Genomic DNA, 19,180 nt, shown 5'->3' with positions numbered 1-19,180 from the left:
TTTTCACTGGTAGCACATTCTTTGCTTGTCATTATATAGATATTATATAGACAATATAGTCTAACAACCATTTACAAAGCATTTGTGCTAGATATGGTAAGCAATCCAGAGGTGATCTAAAGTGGGAGGAGGGTTGCATAGGTTATATGCAAATACTGCACCATTTTACATAAGGGACTTGAGCATCCTCCAATCTGGGGATGGGGAGAGTGGTCCTGGGACAAGGTTCAGAGCAATACCAAGAAATGACTGCTCTGTAGCATCCAAGGTCACTGTTATTCAAGCAATCCTATAACTAACACACACACACACACACACACACCATTTCAACTGTAGGTTTCTGGTCTACAATTGTCAGAGCAATTCCTCCCCCTCTTTCTCTGCCACAGTGAAGACCAGCCTTGCTCTCTGCCCTGAGTCATCTCCCAGGAACGTATAGTTCCCAGAAAAATCAAAACAAGGACACTAAAACACTATTTCCAAGGAGCAAAAGTTCGAAGGTAATGAAGTCTGCCACAAGGCCCACTCACTCTCTTTCTTGGCTCAGCTACAAGGCTGAGGCTCTTACAAGTGTGGGCTGCTGGAAATATACTGTTCTGCCCTGCTCTGGAGCTACAAAGGAAGACAGGATGAAGTCTCCCCTTTTCTGATGATCAGAGTTGCTAACCCAATGCATTTGTTGGGCTTTTGTTTTTGAAAATTTTTTAAAGATTTTATTTATTTATTTGAGAGGTAGAGTTACAGACAGTGAGAGGGAGAGACAGAGAGAAAGGTCTTCTGTCTGCTGGTTCACTCCCTAAATGGTCGCAATGGATGGAACTGTGCCGAAATGAAGGCAGGAGCCAGGAGCTTCTTCGTGGTCTCCCATGTGGGTACAGAGGCCCAAGCACTTGGGCCATCTTCTCTGTTATCCCAGGCCACAGCAGAGAGCTGGACTGGAAGAGGAGCAACCGGGACTAGAACCAGCGCCCATACGGGATGCTGGCTCCACAAGCGGAGGATTAACCTACTGTGCCATGGCACCAGCACCTTAAATTTTAATTAATTAATTTATTTCAGAGGCAGGGAGACAGAGCAAGAGGAAGAGAGAGCGAAGGTGGGGAAAGGAGACAGGGACAGAGATGGGGAGGAGGATCCCATTCACTGGGCTCATTCCCTAATACCTGCAAATGAGAATGCACGCCAAGTCCCCCAGGTGGGTGGGCTGAACCCAATGACTTGAGGCATCACAGCTACCTCCCAAGATCTGCATTAGTAGGAAGCAGGAATGAAACCCAGGCACTACCAGGTAGGTTGTGGGAGTAGACCACTGTGCCAAATGCTCGCCCCACTGTCTGACAGTTTTGAGTGACAATTTAAAATTCCAGGCCTAAATAAAAGTAGCTTTTGATGACACCCATGGACAGTTTTCTGGTAGTCGGACCCCTTCAGAACTTTCCATCGTTGAATATGCAGAACAAAAGCACTATCACATTTCCCTCTATATTTCCTCCACTGCTGCCTAGGCCAGTCTTGAAACAGTGGGTTTCCTCGGTGGCTGCACAATGAAGAGCCTGTTTCTCTTGTTCTATCCCTCTCCTTTCTCCTTTCCACAACATAATTCCTATAGGAAAGGTGGCGGGGTGGAAATAGCAAACCTAGATGAATCACAAACCTATGTGAAAGATAATATAAAAAAAATCCAAAAGAGGCCGGCGCCGCGGCTCACTAGGCTAATCCTCCACCTTGTGGCGCCGGCACACCGGGTTCTAGTCCTGGTCGGGGCACTGATCCTGTCCCGGTTGCCCCTCTTCCAGGCCAGCTCTCTGCTGTGGCCAGGGAGTGCAGTGGAGGATGGCCCAAGTTCTTGGGCCCTGCACCCCATGGGAGACCAGGAGAAGCACCTGGCTCCTGCCATCGGAACAGCGCGGTGCGCCGGCCGCAGCGCGCTACCGCGGCGGCCATTGGAGGGTGAACCAATGGCAAAAGGAAGACCTTTCTCTCTATCTCTCTCTCTCACTGTCCACTCTGCCTGTCAAAAAAAATTTAAAAAAAAAAAATCCAAAAGAAGAAACATGAGAACACTTGATTGAAAATGTTAACACACTATTGATGAGGACTTTCTATTCCTTAGGGTACTCAACTTGGGGTTAGATATAAGTAAGCAAGACGCTCTTGCAGTTTGAGATCTACAGGAAGCAGGCTATGAGATAGTATAGCATGCAGGATGTGTATTAGGGAGTGCCCTTTGGGACAAGCGCCTGTGGGAGGAAGAAGGAGGAACAGGACATGGCAGAAGGAGAAGTTGGTGGTCAAGTGGCCCCGACAGCCTCACTCAACCATATGGGGATCCCTGGAGCTGAAATAGCCCGTTAGAGCTGTCCTCTGTGGTCTGAAAGATCTGGAGCTTTGCCTCTCTGCCTCGCTGGAGTGACTTCCTGCAACCCCGAGGCGTTCTGCCAGCAGCATTCCAACAGCTGGGGCAGAGTTTCTCCAGGAAGGGAGATTTGAACAGTTCATCCGTACCCACTAAAAAGGAATCTCATACAAATCCAAAACATTTCACATAGTAAGTGAGGCTGATTTTAATCAGTTGTTTTATTTTTTTATTTTTTTGACAGGCAGAGTGGACAGTGAGAGAGAAAGAAACAGAAAGAAAGGTCTTCCTTTGCCATTGGTTCACCCTCCATTGGCCGCTGCGGCCGGCGCACCGCACCGATCCGGAGGCAGGAGCCAGGTGCTTATCCTGGTCTCCCATGGGGTGCAGGGCCCAAGGACTTGGGCCATCCTCCACTGCACTCTCGGGCCATAGCAGAGAGCTGGCCTGGAAGAGGGGCAACCGGGACAGAATCCAGTGCCCCGACCAGGACTAGAACCCAGTGTGCTGGCGCGGCAAGGCGGAGGATTAGCCTATTGAGCCACGGCGCCGGCCAATCAGTTGTTTTTTATGCATATGTGCTTTCCAGACAACTTTTCTCAAATCTAGAAATCCAACCCAAGTATGACTACCATTCTTAGTCATATCTTTTATTTTTTTAATTTTTAAAAATATTTATTCATTTATTTGCGAGGCAGAGTTACAGACAGAAAGAGGGAGAGAGAAAGGTCTTCCATCTGCTGGTTCAATTCTCAGATAGCTTCAACCACCATGGGCAGATCTGGAACAAGAGCTTCTTCCGGGTCTCCCACAGGGGTGCAGGAGCCCAAGCACTGCTTTCCCAGGCTATCAGCAGGGAGCTGGAGTAGAAGTGGAGCAGTGGAGGCTTGAACAGGTGTTCTTATGGGTTGCTGGCACTGAAGGCAGAGGCTTAACCTACTATGCCACAGCATCAGCCCCATATCTTTTCTTATGTCTTGTACACTAAATATCTTTCTTCCCCATTCCTTCACTTATTCTTTTTTTCTCTCTTTCATTCTGGAAACTTTTTTAAACTCCATTATATTTACCATATTTTTCCCCTACTGCAAATTTTCCTTTCCTCAGATTCTTCCTATGGAAGATAAACAATGACTTCCAAATTATAATCAAAGCTCCAGGTCTTGTTCTTCATTATGGAAAACAAGTGAGTTTACTTAGTAGCAAGACTGTTCACAGGTGAAGTGGTTATCATCTTCAATACAGTAGAGATTCTATACCATGATTTGAGGGAAACAATCTTCCCCATGAAGCTGCCATGGCAACACTTCTAGACACCTAGTCTTTAAGGTGACACCATTGCAGTAAGGCAGTAATGACCAGTTGGCTCTAGTAAAATAGTACCCAACGTGTGTTCTCTGGGCCTCCGGGAATTCTCCAAGACCCCTTTGAATATCTCCGGAATCAAATCAATTTTTATAATAAGACCAAAACAGGCTTTGTCTTTTTTTACTGAATTGACTATTGCACTGATGCTGCAAAGGTGATGGTAGGTAAAACTCTTTGTACTTCTGCATTTATAAAAATGCAACGCAAAACTAATATCCAAAAACAAAACAACAACAACAACAAAAAACCTTGAAGTCATTGTGATTTTCACTGCCACCCACAGAATGAAAAAAAAGAAGACCAAGACAAAGAGAAAGACAAAGAGCCAGTCTTACTTAAGAGTGTCATAGGGCCAGCACTGTGGAGTATTAGGCTAAGCCTCCACCTGTGGCTCTGGTATCCCATAGGGACAACCGTATGTGTCCCGGCTGCTCCTCTTTCAATCCCAGCTCCTTGATAATGTCCTGGGAAAGCAGTAGAAAATGGCCCAAATCCTTGGGCCCCTGCACCCATGTGGGAGACCTGGAAGAAGCTCCTGGCTCCTGGCTTCAGCTGTGCCCAACTCTGGCTTTAGGGGGTGAACCAGCAGATTGAAGACCTTTCTCTGTCTTTCCCTCTCTCTCTCTGTAATTCCACCTCTCAAATAAGTAAAATCTATTTATTAATTTTTTAAAGATTTATGTATTTTATTTAAAAGGTAGAATTACAGAGAGCCAGAGGCAGAGAGGGGGAAAGAGAGAGAAAGGGAGAGAGAGAGAGAGGGGGAATACCATCCACTGGTTCACTCCCCAAATGGCCACAACGGCCGGAACTGAGCCAAGCTGAAGCCAGGAGCCAGAAGTTTCTGACAGGCAAGGACCCAAGGACTTGGGCCATCTTTGACTGCTTTCCCATAGCAGAGAGCTGGATTGGAAGTAGAGCAGCTGGGACTAGAACCAGCAGCCATATGGGATGCCAGCACTGCAGGCGGAGCCTTAACCCACTATGCCACAGCGCCTGCCCCATAAATAAAATCTTAAAAAAAAAAGTAATTGATGAAGCATTAAAAATTGCTGTTTTTTAATTAAATCTCAACCCCAGAGCTCATATAGTTATATATTTTAACAGTTTTATTGAAATAGAATTTTAATACATCAAACCATACAAATCTAAAGCAAATTATATGGTGAGTTTTAACCTATGTCCATACCTGAGGAACTACACAACAATCAAGAGAGTGAACTAATTTATCACTCTCCACTTTCTTCCTGTTTCTTTATAATTGCTCCCCCCCACAAGCCCAAACAACCAACCACAAGTCACACTGTCTTCCAAAATTGCTACATGCTTTGGTATCACCACAGGCAGTGTGTGAGAGATTTCATTCCTCTAATACCATCATCAATATTTGATATCAGTTTTTAATTTTAATCATTAAAATAGAGGATTGATTTCATTAACTTTCTCAACTGTATTTCTGCTCTACTTTCTATTTCTAATGTCTACCTGACCTTTATTGCCTCCTCTGGTCTGTTTACTTTGGGTTTATTTTTATACTATTCCCCCAACACTCCCCATTCTATTTAAGTTTCATAAAATGGAAGTTTAAATTATTAATTTATAGCATTTAATTTTTTTGGATAAACAATGTTTAGTCATTGTGTTTCTCCCCTAAGTACTACTTCATCCGCATTGTACAAATTTTGATGTGTTGAGTTTTTGTTTTCATCTACTTCAAAATACTTTCTACTTTCCTTTTGATTTCTTCTTTTACTCAGATTATTTTAATTGTTATATAGTATCCAAACATAATATATATAAGATATAAAATTATAATAAGATGTGCATGCAAAGACAGACACATGGTATAAACCAGAACTAAATCAAATATCTGGAGATGGAAAAAAATCTTGATTGGGACTAACAGAGGATTAAGCACTGCAAAATAAAAGACTGTAATATATATAATTATTAAATTATAATTAAAAGATGTGCATATTATTTAATTATAATAATCATCCATATAATGGCTGACTTTCTGTCTCTGTTCTATTGATCACTGAGAGAATGATGTTGAAATCTCTGACCATAATATATATAACATATAAATTTAATCCCATCATGGCTGAAAAACAGATAAATGAATCCTTTTACGTTTTTTGAAAATTATTTCATAAGCTAAAATATGATCCATCTTGGTAAATGTTCCTTATGCATGTAAAATGAATGCGTATTCTGTTGTCATGTGATGGAAATGGTGGAGTGTTGTATAAACGTCATTTAGGTCAAGTTGTTGATCCTGTTGCCCAAATCGTCCATATAGTGACTGACTTTCTGTCTGTGTTTGTTCTATTGATCACTGAGAGAATGATGTTGAAATCTCTGACTGTAATTGTGAGTTTGCCTACTTTGCCTTTCTGAGACAAAGAAAAAGACTAAAAGCCCCCCACATTTCTAGGTAATTCCAATTTATAGCAACAGAACAAGTGGCTTAATGGATTATGTCTCCCAGTAAAAATTACTTTGAGTGGTTCTCAAATGTTTTAGTCCCAGGGTCCCTTTCATTAGTAACAATTATTGAGAACCACAATTAGCTGTATTCCAATGCACTAGTCTTTTATTTTGCAGTGCTTAATCCGCTGTTAGTCCCAACCAATATTTTTTTTCCATCTCTAGATATTTGATTTAGTTCTGGCTTATACCATGTGTCTGCCCTTGCAAGCACATCTTTTCCTCTGCCTTCCAAATGCATGGGATATTGTTATGATGATGGTTTTACATTCCCCATCTTCTCCCTACCTGGGTCACTCCTATGTCTGCTTCTACTGATTAGTCTCTGTCTTCATCATGGGGTGGGATGTATGATCCTGTTTCTTTGCATGAGTGGTAGTTTTTAATAGACACCAGATATTGTGAATTTTGCTTTTAGAGGTCATGGGCACTTTATTATTCCTTTCAGTATTCTTGACCTTTGCTTTGGGGCAAAGTTGAGTTGGAAATAGTTTGATCCTTTGGTAACTTGTTATTAACTTTTGTTTGGCTATAGTAACCCAGTCTATGACACAAGGCTAATTTGATCTACTATTGAGGCAATACTCTCTGGAGAATTCTATTGTACCTTTGACTTAGAGGTTTTTCTACTCTGAATGCCAGAAACATGAAATATTCCTGACCCCATGTGCACCAGAGGCTTGTTATGCCTGCTTCTTTATGGTAACTCTCCTACCTAAGTGGTGTCCTCACATGTATGTGCTAATTAGGACCCAGCTGAAAACTTGGGGAGACATCATTACTGATCTCTGAAGCTCTCTCTCCATGAAGTAAGCTGTTCTCCCTTCTGTTCTACAAAATCTAACTGCCTGACCTTCCCATGTTCTCAACTCTGCCTTTTCATCTCAAGGAGACCACTCAGCTCTGCCTGGATTCTCCCTACCTGCACCACGTTCTGGAATGTCCCACAAGGCAGTAAATTAGGGAAAACATTGGACTATTTTCATTTCTCTCCCTTCATTCAATTCTCTCTTGTGATGCCTATTTTCCAATACTTGAATGTTAGTTTTTAGATTATCTTTTACAAGATGAGTTGATAAATCTAGTCCCCATCTTGATTGGAAGTATAAGTTGAGAACATGCTTATTTTAATATTCTGCAGGACTAAACAGGAGATACAAATAAGGCACTTCTGCCGCATGTTGAAACACAATTGTCTCAAGGAAAAGCACATGTACCATTGTTTGAGATGCACGGCAAACTATCAGTTGTTCCATGAAATTCTTCTTTCAACTGAAAGAAGAATGATAATAAATTTTGATGATTCAGGCTTGATATTTGGGACATCTCTGAAAATAAATAAAGTGTGCCTATCCCTCCAAGGAAAAGAACTGACAGTGTGTATCTCATGATAAAATTGATTCTCGCAAATGAAGATTAGAATTTTGGAAAACTTGTATCTGCTACCATAAGCTTGGCAGTTTCCTGATGTATAATAACTTTTCTGACAAAATTGGTGATTTTAACAAATGTGATTATTTATAATATGTAATGACACATTTAACGTTCAGAAGATCTGTATAACTCAGTGAAGCAATGTTTTCTGGATGTTCAATTTGCCAGCTTACAAGATGACAAAGAAAAGCTCCTTTTAGAGTATAAGAGAGACCCACGAATTTCAATATAATGAAGTAAAAAAGTATATTTACATGTTTTCAGATTCCAAATTGCAAGTAACTTTTATTATACTACCATTTGTCATATTTTGATTAATAACAAAAAATAATATCCACAATTATCTGAAAAAGCCAATTAAAGTTTCCCTCCCTTTTCTTACTACATGTATGTGAGAGTATGAATTTTCTTTATATGCTTTAGTCAAAACAACATATCACAACAGGTTGAATGTATTAGCAAATATGAGGCTGGCGCCGCAGCTCACTAGGCTAATCCTCCGCCTGCAGCGCCAGCACTCTGGGTTCTAGTCCCGGTTGGGGCACCGGTTCTGTCCCAGTTGCTCCTCTTCCAGTCCAGATCTCTGCTATGGCCCGGGAAGGCAGTGGAGGATGGCCCAGGTCCTTGGGCCCTGCATCCGCATGGGAGACCAGGAAGAAGCACCTGGCTCCTGGCTTCAGATTGGCGCAGCCATTTGTGGGGTGAACCAACAGAAGGAAGACCTTTCTCTCATCTCTCTCTCACTATCTAACTCTGCCTGTCCAAAAAAAAAAAAAAGCAAATATGAGGATCCAGTTGTCTCTTAAGAAAGTAAAGAGTTGTTTTAAAAAATATTAAACCATACCAATCTTTTTGTTTTAGAAAAGTTTTTTCATAAAATGTGCTATTTAACATATAATACCTTAATTGCTTTATAATAAATCCATAATTAAATATTTATAAAATAAATGTCATGTTCAGTGCAATAAATGACTGACATAATTCACAAACTACTTGTGGTCCTCAATAATTGTTACTAACATAAAGGGTCCTGAGACAAAAGCATTTGAGAATCACTGTGCTAAACTTATTTGACACAGGAAAGGTGACACATTAAGCCAATTGTTCAAATTGTAGGAACACACTGGGATTATCTAGAAAGTGGCTTTTTAAAATAGTGATGTCTGGGTACACTGCTCAGATATTCTGATAGGCAGCCAAACTGAGAACCACCGTATTAAACCCCATACTTTGAGAAATACATTAGCAAAAAACTATATACACACGTTCCTCAACTTCCAACAGGGATACATCCCAACAAATCCATCTTAAACTGAAAATATCATAAGCTAAAAATGCATTTAATACACCTGACCTACCGAACATCCCAGCTTAGCAACACAGCTCACTGCAGAATGTTGGGTGTTCACCCTGGTGATTCTGGGGCTGCCTTGGAGCTTCAGTCACCGCCGCTGCACAGCATCGTATCGCATATGCTGGAGGATCAAAACACAACCATCATAACTCCATTTCTATCGAATGGCTATCACTTTCACATCACTGTCAACCTAAAAAATTATAAGCAAAACAATTGCAAATCAGGTACCATCTGTAATCAGATTAATGATAACATTAGCCAACATGTTGCAAAGTGATTGTTTCATAAGGCCTCAGAGGTAATTGAAGAAGACAGGGAAAGTGGATCAACTCTAACCAAATTATGAAGTGCACAGCCTAAATTCAAAACCCCAACTTCGCCTCTACTTTTTGGCCTCTGCATGAACCTCAAACTGTAGCCCCTGCCTTTTGTTGCTTTACTAACCATGGAAAATTAAAGAGGCCCGCATTTTATCCCTGCCCAAATCTCTCCACCTCTGCTTTCGGTAATGGAGTGGAAAATTAAAATATTTGCTTCTGCAGTCCGGAGTCAGATTTTTTTTTTTTTTTTTTTTGGCTGTTCTTTAGAAATCTCAGGAATCCAGATTTCCTGTAAATTTTCCCAACTCCTTCCACCAGATCAGAGGTCAGGTCAAGGTGGCAATAAACGTTAGGAAAAGAGAGTCCTCTGATTTTCTGGCCTCTCCTTCCCGGACAATTTAGAATAATGTTCTGTCTCCTCTCATGGATGGAGAACTGTGCCCATAAACCCTTACTCCTTTCACCAACACTAATCTGCCCCACCTCTTCCCTACATTTTTCAAGTTTTTTTTTTTTAATCAGTTTTTCTCTGAGGGCTCTGAAAACCATAAGTGTTGGAGATCTAAATAAATGAAAGTCTATTTAGGAATTCCAGTGCGCCCAGGAAGAGAGAATAGAGAAATCAAAGATGAAGAACCTAAGAGAGACTTTGCCCTTTACAGTTCACAGAACTCCAAGCTATGCAGTATCAAGACTGACACTAAGCTGCAATCAACTGGCCATGTGGTATATGTTTGTATATGTATGGATATGTGCAAGTTGACTTCTTATTAAAAAATTCCATCTATGTTAAATGGTTTGGTGCATCCTGTAGGATCAAAGTACCAAAGCACCAATTTCTGCAATATTAATGACAACACATGAAACATGAAAAGTGGTTACCTCAAAAACTTGTTTCCATTCAGAGTTAGGAGCTGAATTTTTATAGTATAAACTAAAAAGATGATCAGGGACATTGGGTGTGTCAATAATATGCTTTCAAAGATCTTCCAATTCTGTAAATTAGCATGATTAGTGATATTATTATTATTTTCATTGTGTGTGTGTGTGTTTTTTTTTTTTTTTTTGACAGGCAGAGTGGACAGTGAGAGAGAGACAGAGAGAAAGGTCTTCCTTTGCCGTTGGTTCGCCCTCCAATGGCCCCCAAGGCCGGTGTGCTGCGGCCGGCGCACCGCACTGATCCGATGGCAGGAGCCAGGTGCTTATCCTGATCTCCCATGGGGTGCAGGACCCAAGGACTTGGGCCATCCTCCACTGCACTCCCTGGCCATAGCAGAGAGCTGGCCTGGAAGAGGGGCAACCGGGACAGAATCCGGTGCCCCGACCGGGACTAGAACCCGGTGTGCCGGCGCCACTAGGCGGAGGATTAGCCTAGTGAGCCGCGGCGCCGGCTTATTTTCCTTGTTAATGATAAGAAAAATTAAGGCATAGAGAAGGTCATAATCTGTCTAGAGCCAGGAGAAGCAGGTTCAGCGGTAGCCAGCACACTTTGACTCTGACCTTGCCTTAGTCTGTTTCCTATTGTTATCACAAAATACCTGAGGCTGGGGAATTTGCAAAGTAAAGTTTATTTCGCTCACAGTTTTGGAGTCCGGAAGTCCAAACAGTATGGCTCTGGCTTCAGTGAGGCACCCTGGCTGCATCACATCATGGCAGATTGCATCATGATGGGGAAAGGTCGTGTGGTGAGACCATGAGCCAGAGGGCAGGCGGAGGCCACCTTGCTCTTCGGTAACAACTTTCTCCCAAGAACTCACTAAAGTCTCATGAGAACTACGTTCATTTCTTCCCAGAGCAGTCTCTCCTTTATCATCTTCCCCTGGGCTCTATTTCTTAAAAGTTTCACCCTAACCTTTTACATCTTATATATTTATATTTATTTGAAAGGCAGAGAGACAGAGAGACAGAGACAGACAGATAGCCTCTCATATCACTACACTCGTGCACAACCCATGAGCCTCTGGGATAAACCACATCCAAACCATAGCAACCCTACAGGCATTTTCAATTCCATAGGAGAAAATCTAAGTGGCAATTAACATGTGCTATTGAGGGAGGGTGTTTGTGCAGTGGTTGAGACACCACTTGGGATGTCTATATTTCACATAGGGGTGCTTCAGTTCCTGTTACAGCTCCACTTTCAATCCCTGCATATGTGTACTCTGGGAAGCAACTGGTGGTAGCCCCAAGTTTGAGTTCCAGGCTACTAACTCCAGCCTGGCCCAGCCCTGGCTGTTGTAGACATTTGAGGAGTGAATAACTGAATAGAAGATCGATTGATCTCTCTCTCTCTCTCTCTGACTTTAAAATAAATAAAAATAAATTAATCTTTAATTTAATTAATTAAAACATTTTAAAACAAAAATCTAATTTTAATACGCTGAGGTAAGCTTTTGTCAAAGGTAAAACACCTTTGCAATTATTTTACTTTCATATGTTAAGAATAATACTTATTTTTATATTGTGCTTTCTCCCTTATCAGATGTCTATCATAGCTATTTGAAGGGAGGAAGGGTGAAAAGGAAATCCATTTTCAAAAAAATATATATACAAAATGCAAATTAAAATTCCTTGAAGTCCACTGAGGCACTCAATTGTCTCTTGCTTTGAGGTCATTTGTAGATTTTGCAAAGTGTTACATTCTATTAATCTCCACTTTCATAGCATGACATTTTAAGGCTTTTCTATTGATCAGATAGCATAGAATAAAATCAGACTTAACTAAGAATGTGTCCTATCTTTCAGTCTTGTAATTTTGGAGCAATCTTAATGGTGATTATTAATGGTATTTTTTATGAAATAACAATTATTCTAAGAGTAATATGCAAGATATACCCAAAGAAATGTCCCTGTTTTTAAGACTCAGGTTAGGCCCAGCATCTCAAGGGAAAGAGGAAGAAAAGCTTTAAATCACAGGGTACAAAAATAGAGCATTAAGAAAATAAATAGGAGTGACACAAATTCACAGAAAATAGCAGCAGTCATTAAAAAAAGTTGGCTATGCCACTTATAGCTATTAATAATAATAACAGAAAGTTGTAAAATAATGCCATGACTTAAATTCTGCCTTTCGACCACATACCTTCCTATATATAGCTTAGTTTTGCTTAAACTTAGGATGGGTTTATCCTGTTGGTCTTATTTACATATCTGAAAATATTAGCAAACTATTTTGAGTGTTTTAGTAACACCAAGACAGCACAGATTGTGGTCATAAAAAATTCTTTCAACACTGCAGTTTACATATTTTCCTACTGTTCAGACTAGAATCAATTAGATAAACGAATCCATCTTCAATTTTAATTTTGAAAAGCATTTCAACAGAGCTCAGCAGCAGCAAGAAAACACCTAAGTTTCCCTAAAAATGAAGCTTAAATTTCAGTCTACAATTTTAGAAAGATTAATCTCTTTCTGTTACTGGCCAATTCTGATCTTTTATAGTTCTCACTTTAGTAGTCACATATCTTTTATGGGGAACATCAAGGTTTGAATTTGAAATCTGTGACCAAGCAAAAGAGCCTTTTATAATAGATTTATAATAGATTAGTTTAGCTCTCCAAAAAAATCCTTCTAACAGAGGCAGATCCATATTGCTAGTTAGGAAGAAGCAAAGTAGTAATTTTAGAAAGCGGACGGGAGGAAATTTCATGAACAAAATGGAACAGCTGGGGAAGAACTGTACATCTTCATTCCACTCTAAGGCAAAATCATTTCCTTTCAATTCCCCTCTCGGGTTAGAGAAAATGCACAACAACGAGAAAACAAGGGAATGTCTAAACATGACATTCAGGACAAAGCCCTACAGGTATAGGATGCAGTAACAGTTGCCATCTGGGATGTTTAGAGACAGAAATAGGAGGAAAATGTGGTGTAGTAGATAAGCAGCCGTCTTACTACACATGTTTTCGTGTGCAGCCACTGTAAGCTTGTCTTTATTAATTCATGCAGTAAGTTACAGAACACTGCCATTCTGCAGTACACACACATGTTTAGCATATATATGCAGTCATGTGTCACCTAGTGGTGGGCATGGTTCTGAGAAATGTGAGACGATTTCATACTGTGCAATCACAGAGTGTACTTACACAAACCTAGATGGCATGGCCTACTACACATACAGGCTGTATGGTGTGTGGGTGTGTGTATGTGTTTTGTATGGCCTATAGCTGCTAGGGACATGATGAACAAAACAACATAAAATCAAACAAAGCACAAGAGAAAATGATGTAATGAAGAGACAGTAAACACAAGATGTGTGAGGCTGCTGCTGGTGTAATAAGTCATGCTATTTTACCATAAACTTTTTCTTTTCTTTTCTTTTTTTAATATTTATTTTGTTTATCTGAAAGGCAGAGTTGCAGAGAGAAGGGGAGACAGAGAAACATCTTCCATCTGCAGGTTCACTCCCCAAACGACTGCAACGCCGGGGACTGGGCCAGGCTGAAGCAAGGATCCAGGAACTTCATCCAGGTCTCTCACATGGGTTGTAAGGGCCCAAGCACTTAGGCTATGTTCCACTGCCTTCCCAGGCATATTAACAGGGAGTTGGATGGGAAATGGAGCAGCTGGGACTCAAAGAGGTACACATATGGGATGCCAGTGCTGCAGGCAATGGATTAACCTGCTATGCCACAATGCTAGCCCAAACTTTTTCTTTTTAAGTAGAAGGAGTACACTCTAAAATATAAAAAGTATAGTATAGTACATACACAAACAAGAAACATAGTCACTTCTTATCTTACCAAGTATTATATGCTGTACATGATTATATGGGTTATACTTTATTTTTAAATGTTTATTTATTGATTTTTTTAATTTGAAAAGCAGAGAGAGAAAGAGGTCTTCCATCTGTTGGTTTATTCCCCAACACCCACCACAACCAGAATTAGGTCACTCTGACAAAAGGAGCTCAGAACACAATGCTAGTCTCCCACATGGGTGGCAGGGATCAAACGAGTTGAGCCTGCTGCCTCCCAAGGTGTATGTTAGCAGGAAGCTGAATCAGAAGTAATGGAGCCAGGAGAGGAACCAGGCACTCCAACAGAGGATGCAGGTGTCCCAAGTGGCAGCGTAAGCTGCTGTGCCAAAGTCCCACCCCTGTGCTATGCTTTTACATGACTGGCAGAGCAGTGGGTTTGTCTATGCCAATTCTATTACAGAGAAGATATACTTCTCTGACACCTTTTGACTCTTTATTTTTCCTCTACCTATTTTTTTAACTCTTCCCTGTATTGCAGATTTTCCCATATATTGATTAAAATTTTTCAAGATCCTGGGCCCAGGTATAGTCCTATCAAATGCTTTGCACAAATGTTTAAGAGGCACAAATGCCTCTCAAAAATGTCTAGTGAATCAAGATATCAAAGACTGTAAAGTCTCAATGTGAATCTAGAAAAAAAAGACAAAAAAACTAAATTAAAAAATCTGCCTTCAGCTAAATTAGCTATCATCATTTAAGGAACTACATATCTAAAGTTATGTAGTCACAATTCTTTCTGGAGATACTTGAGGTTTTGAAATTATTTAAGGCATCATGATGAGAGTACATATTATAGTAAAATGTTCACGTCATTATATTCTAACTATATTAAAAATAAAACCAACAAACATAAAATTACTTAGTGATTTTTTAAAAGATTTTACTTAAATTTTTTATATTTTTTGAGAAGCAAACAGAGAGCTCAGCATCTTCTGATTCACTTCCCAAATGCCTGCAACAGAAGGTACTGGGCCAATGTGAAGGTAGGAGTTGAGAATTCAATCCAGGTCTCCCCATGTGGGTAGTAGAGACCCAACTACTTTAGCCAACACCACTGCTTCCCAGAGTAGTATTAGCTGGAATTGGCAGTGAAGACTTGAGTCAAATCTAGGTACTCCAGTGTGGGACATGGGATCTTAAGAAGCGTCTTAATCAGTACGCCAAAGCTCTATTTAGTGATTTGTAGCCTGCACTGGAACACTTCAAGCTGGTAGTGTAGAAAATGATGGCTTCTGTTCACTTGAAAACATATGCAGGAGATCTTTCTTTGAGGAAGTAAAAAAGAACTCACTCCAAGGCCATAGGGATTTCTGTCCCTTTTCAGCTTTTTATCACTTTGGATTTCCCTCCTTAGACTAAAGTTTAGTGGCTTTTGTTTTCTATGCTGCCAAAGCACAGGAGAAGCTTCAGGGATACAAAAGTGAGTAACAGAATATGAATAATAACAGTAATAATATAGTAATTAGAATAAGTAACAAATATATTCATTATGGAGTCTTTATGTGCCAGGCATTTTTTTTAAAAAGTGCCTTCTATATATATATATACATATATATATATATAGACAGGCAGAGTGGACAGTGAGAGAGAGAGAGACAGAGAGAAAGGTCTTCCTTTGCCATTGGTTCACCCTCCAATGGCCGCCGCGGCCTGCGCGCTGCCACCGGGGCACCGCGCCGATCCGATGGCAGGAGCCAGGTGCTTCTCCTGGTCTCCCGTGGGGGGCAGGGCCCAAGCACTTGGGCCAGCCTCCACTGCACTCCTGGGCCACAGCAGAGAGCTGGCCTGGAAGAGGGGCAACCAGGACAGAATCCGGTGCCCCGACCGGGACTAGAACCTGGTGTGTCAGCGCCGCAAGGCGGAGGATTAGCCTAGTGAGCCACGGCACCGGCCCATATATTTTGTCTTCTACTGCTTGCAACAACTCGTGGGGTGAGGATTACTATCATCCCAGTTAACCAACCATGAGAAGACTGAAGCACATAGATTAACCTGCCTGGTCACTCAGCCTGTTAAGTGGTAGACTCTTGATTCACACCAAGGCAGATTACATATATGCATTAAGTGGGTTTTGGCCTTTTAATTCTTACAACAACCCTATGTGGTAAGTAATTATAGCCCCTATTTCAAATAGAAGGAAATTGATTCTTGGTGAGATTGAGGAGCACAAAGCCACCAAATGACGGAGACTAGTTTGGACTCTGTGTTCAAAGTGCCAGCCCAACCCTTCCCTTCTAGTTGGCTCTTCTGGGCTGGTGCAGTTTCCAGCCTGTGAAAGAGGGAGCACAGATCCCCTGTTTTGGTCTGTCCCAGTGGGATAATGAACTTTGATCCTGGCTTCTTATTCAGGTCTGCAGTACCTTGTTTCTATTTCTCATCTGGCTTTGAAAATACATTATAAGCTGTTTACAGTACTTCAAAAGAAAAGTTATTCATTAATACTCAATTAAATGAAATCTAGAATAGAATACTGCATCCTCCAAGGGAATTGAATGTTAATTCCATTTTAAAATTCATGAGCATATTTATGCATTACCTGCTTTTTCCTGGAGAAACTTATTGTGCAATAGCAAATATAAACAGGAATCAGTGAAGTGGCCAGGTTTTCTTTTTTTAATTATTATTGCAAATTACAAGAATATTCACTTTTAAGGACACCATATGAAATTCCAGGGGAAGCATATGCAATAGCCTCTCTCTTTATACCAAATTTCTCTAATCATCATTTTAGTCAACCATCCTTACCACATCTCCTTTGGATTATACTATGTCATACATGTAGGAATGTGTGCAGATGTAAGGGTATCAGTGAAAAAAAGAAAAGAACAGAGGTGCCAGTGCTGTGGTGCAGTGAGCTAAGCCGCTGCCTGCAACACTGGCATCCTTCACCCTTACCAGAGCACCCGTCTGCTTCTGATCAAGCTCCCTGCCTATACACCTGGGAGGTCAGCGAAGGATGTGCACCTGCCAGCCATGCAGGAGACCCAAATGGAGTTACAGGCTCCTGACTATAGCCGCCCAGCCAAAGCCACTGCAGCCATTTTGAGAGGTGAACCAGTGGGTGGGAGATTCTCTCTCTCTCCTTCTCTCTCTCTGAAATAAATACTCTTTAAGAAATAAAAGGATGGAGTTATGTAGAATAAAGAGAGAAAGCCATATAAAAATGCATGAATGCACCTGGCCTACAGCTATTACTAATAGCCTTTAAATCCAAGCATAAGAATTCAGACCTGATAAGGTAGATAATAGGAGACTATTGAAAAGGCTATCATGTGATACTTTAGGACTATTATGCTAGCTAATATAATCAGGACATACTGGAAAAATTCACTAGCATTAATTGAGCACTTGTGATGAGTAAACAAAAATGAGACTTCTATCAGTTTAGTAGGAGTAAGGGCCCACGGGGAGCCCAGGAGGATCTAATGTAAACTCAGTCCACAGTGAAATGTCAAAAGTGACAAAGAGAATTATCTATCAAGTGAGCACAGAACAATTACTGAGTGCCTGCACACCAGAGCTGACAGTTCTAAGGGTGTAATAGTTCAAGCTAGCCTAGAAGGAGACCAACTAAAGCACATGCAGTAAGCCAGATGTGAAGTATGGATTAGGGCAATGATGGTGGAAACTGAAGAAGGACACCTTGGAAACTGTCAAGGGCATCTCTGCTGAAAAATAAACACATTCTAAAGCACTTCCTCCCCTATTTTACTAACTCTATGTTGGCATCTATATACTTATTAAAAATTTCAGCTAAGTCTCAAGGTTATAAAAAAGGATACACATACACAGACACACACATACACACACACACAGTGATTTTCCGGTAACCAAATTCTATAAAATAACCCCCAAAGAAGATTTAAAATAATGACTATTTTTGTTACCTGATCTTTGGCAAAACATGTTTTTCTGCATTTAGGATTCTAAATTGAATTAGAATCGGTTCTATCAAAAGTTGACCTTTTTGCTTGTGTCACCTAACACATGTGAAGAGTTAGGTTGGTGTCATTGAGCATAGGGAGAGGCCATTAAATATGAGACAAGATTTGCAAATGAAGCCACAGAAGATGATCATAAGCTCCTGTTTTCATGTACACCACTAAGAAGAAAAATCCTTTCTGCTTTGATCATTTAATTACATTTTCTCTTTAGGATAAAATACTTTGACTAAATACAACCTTTATCTTCGTAATTCTTAGAATGGGATTGGAATGCCTTGATGAAAATGTAGTTCATGTCAAGCACAAGAATTACAAGTAGAAAAGCAGTACTTTGCCTAAATGTGTTTGAGGAACCCATCTAACGTAGAGGAGAAAATGTTATTTTTGAGATGAGAAGCAAAATAGTGAAATGAAATGAAATATACATGTGTAGCATGTACAGTGTGAGGGCACTTCAAAAAATTCGTGGAAAGTGGAATTAAAAGAAAATTTTATTTGGTCCAGAATTTTTTGAAATTCATGCATACAAGAGGTCTGCAAAAAGTTCACTACAATGCATACTACAAAGAAATTATGTATGAATTCTAGAAATTTTTTGTGCTAAAATAGATATATCTTTTAATGCCATTTGTCTGAAATTTTTGAAGTATCAATCCTCACACATGGAAATAAATATTTAAATCTCTGTATAACAGAGGTTGGCCTTGTTTAGAAAAGCTACTTCTAGGAAGAGTAACTTCTGCATTTTTAAGGGCCACAACTGAAAATGGAAGTCAACAGTGAGATGAGACCACCTGCAAATTGCTCCAAGGACAAGGTCCTAGGAATTTTGCTGAGAAAGGATATTGGGGGCAGCACTAAAATGTCTGTTGAAAGGTGGAAAAAGGCAGTTAGGCAAGAGAGTTCTTTAAAAAGAAGGTAATGAATGAATGACTTGACTTCCATTTCTTCTGCAAAATCTTATTTGTTTGAAAGGCACACACACACATACACACACAATCTTCCATCTGCTGGTTCATTCTCCCAAATGCCACAATTGCTGGGACCACCAAAGCCAGGAGACCAGAGTTCTGGTCTCCCAGGAGGGTGGTGGGACTCCAACTACTTGAGTCATTAGCTGCTGCCTTCCAGGGTATGCCCTGGCAGGAAGCT

The 19,180-nt window shown here is 40.5% G+C and overlaps 1 protein-coding gene across 1 annotated transcript in view; it reads right to left on the bottom strand.

The window, feature by feature from the left end:
• The window catches only part of QPCT (glutaminyl-peptide cyclotransferase), a 55,681-nt gene extending 46,568 nt beyond the window's left edge, over positions 1 to 9,113 (bottom strand). The window contains exon 1 of the mRNA XM_062209279.1: positions 9,007 to 9,113. The gene's annotated coding sequence lies outside the window, so the exon portion shown is untranslated. The remainder of the gene's footprint in view (positions 1 to 9,006) is intronic.
• Positions 9,114 to 19,180: the final 10,067 nt, after the last annotated feature.

The sequence above is a fragment of the Lepus europaeus genome, chromosome 13 (genome assembly GCF_033115175.1).
Source record: "Lepus europaeus isolate LE1 chromosome 13, mLepTim1.pri, whole genome shotgun sequence".
Classification (NCBI taxonomy): domain Eukaryota; kingdom Metazoa; phylum Chordata; class Mammalia; order Lagomorpha; family Leporidae; genus Lepus; species Lepus europaeus.
Note: the sequence above shows the minus strand (reverse complement) of the source record. Positions and strands in the feature narration are given on the sequence as shown.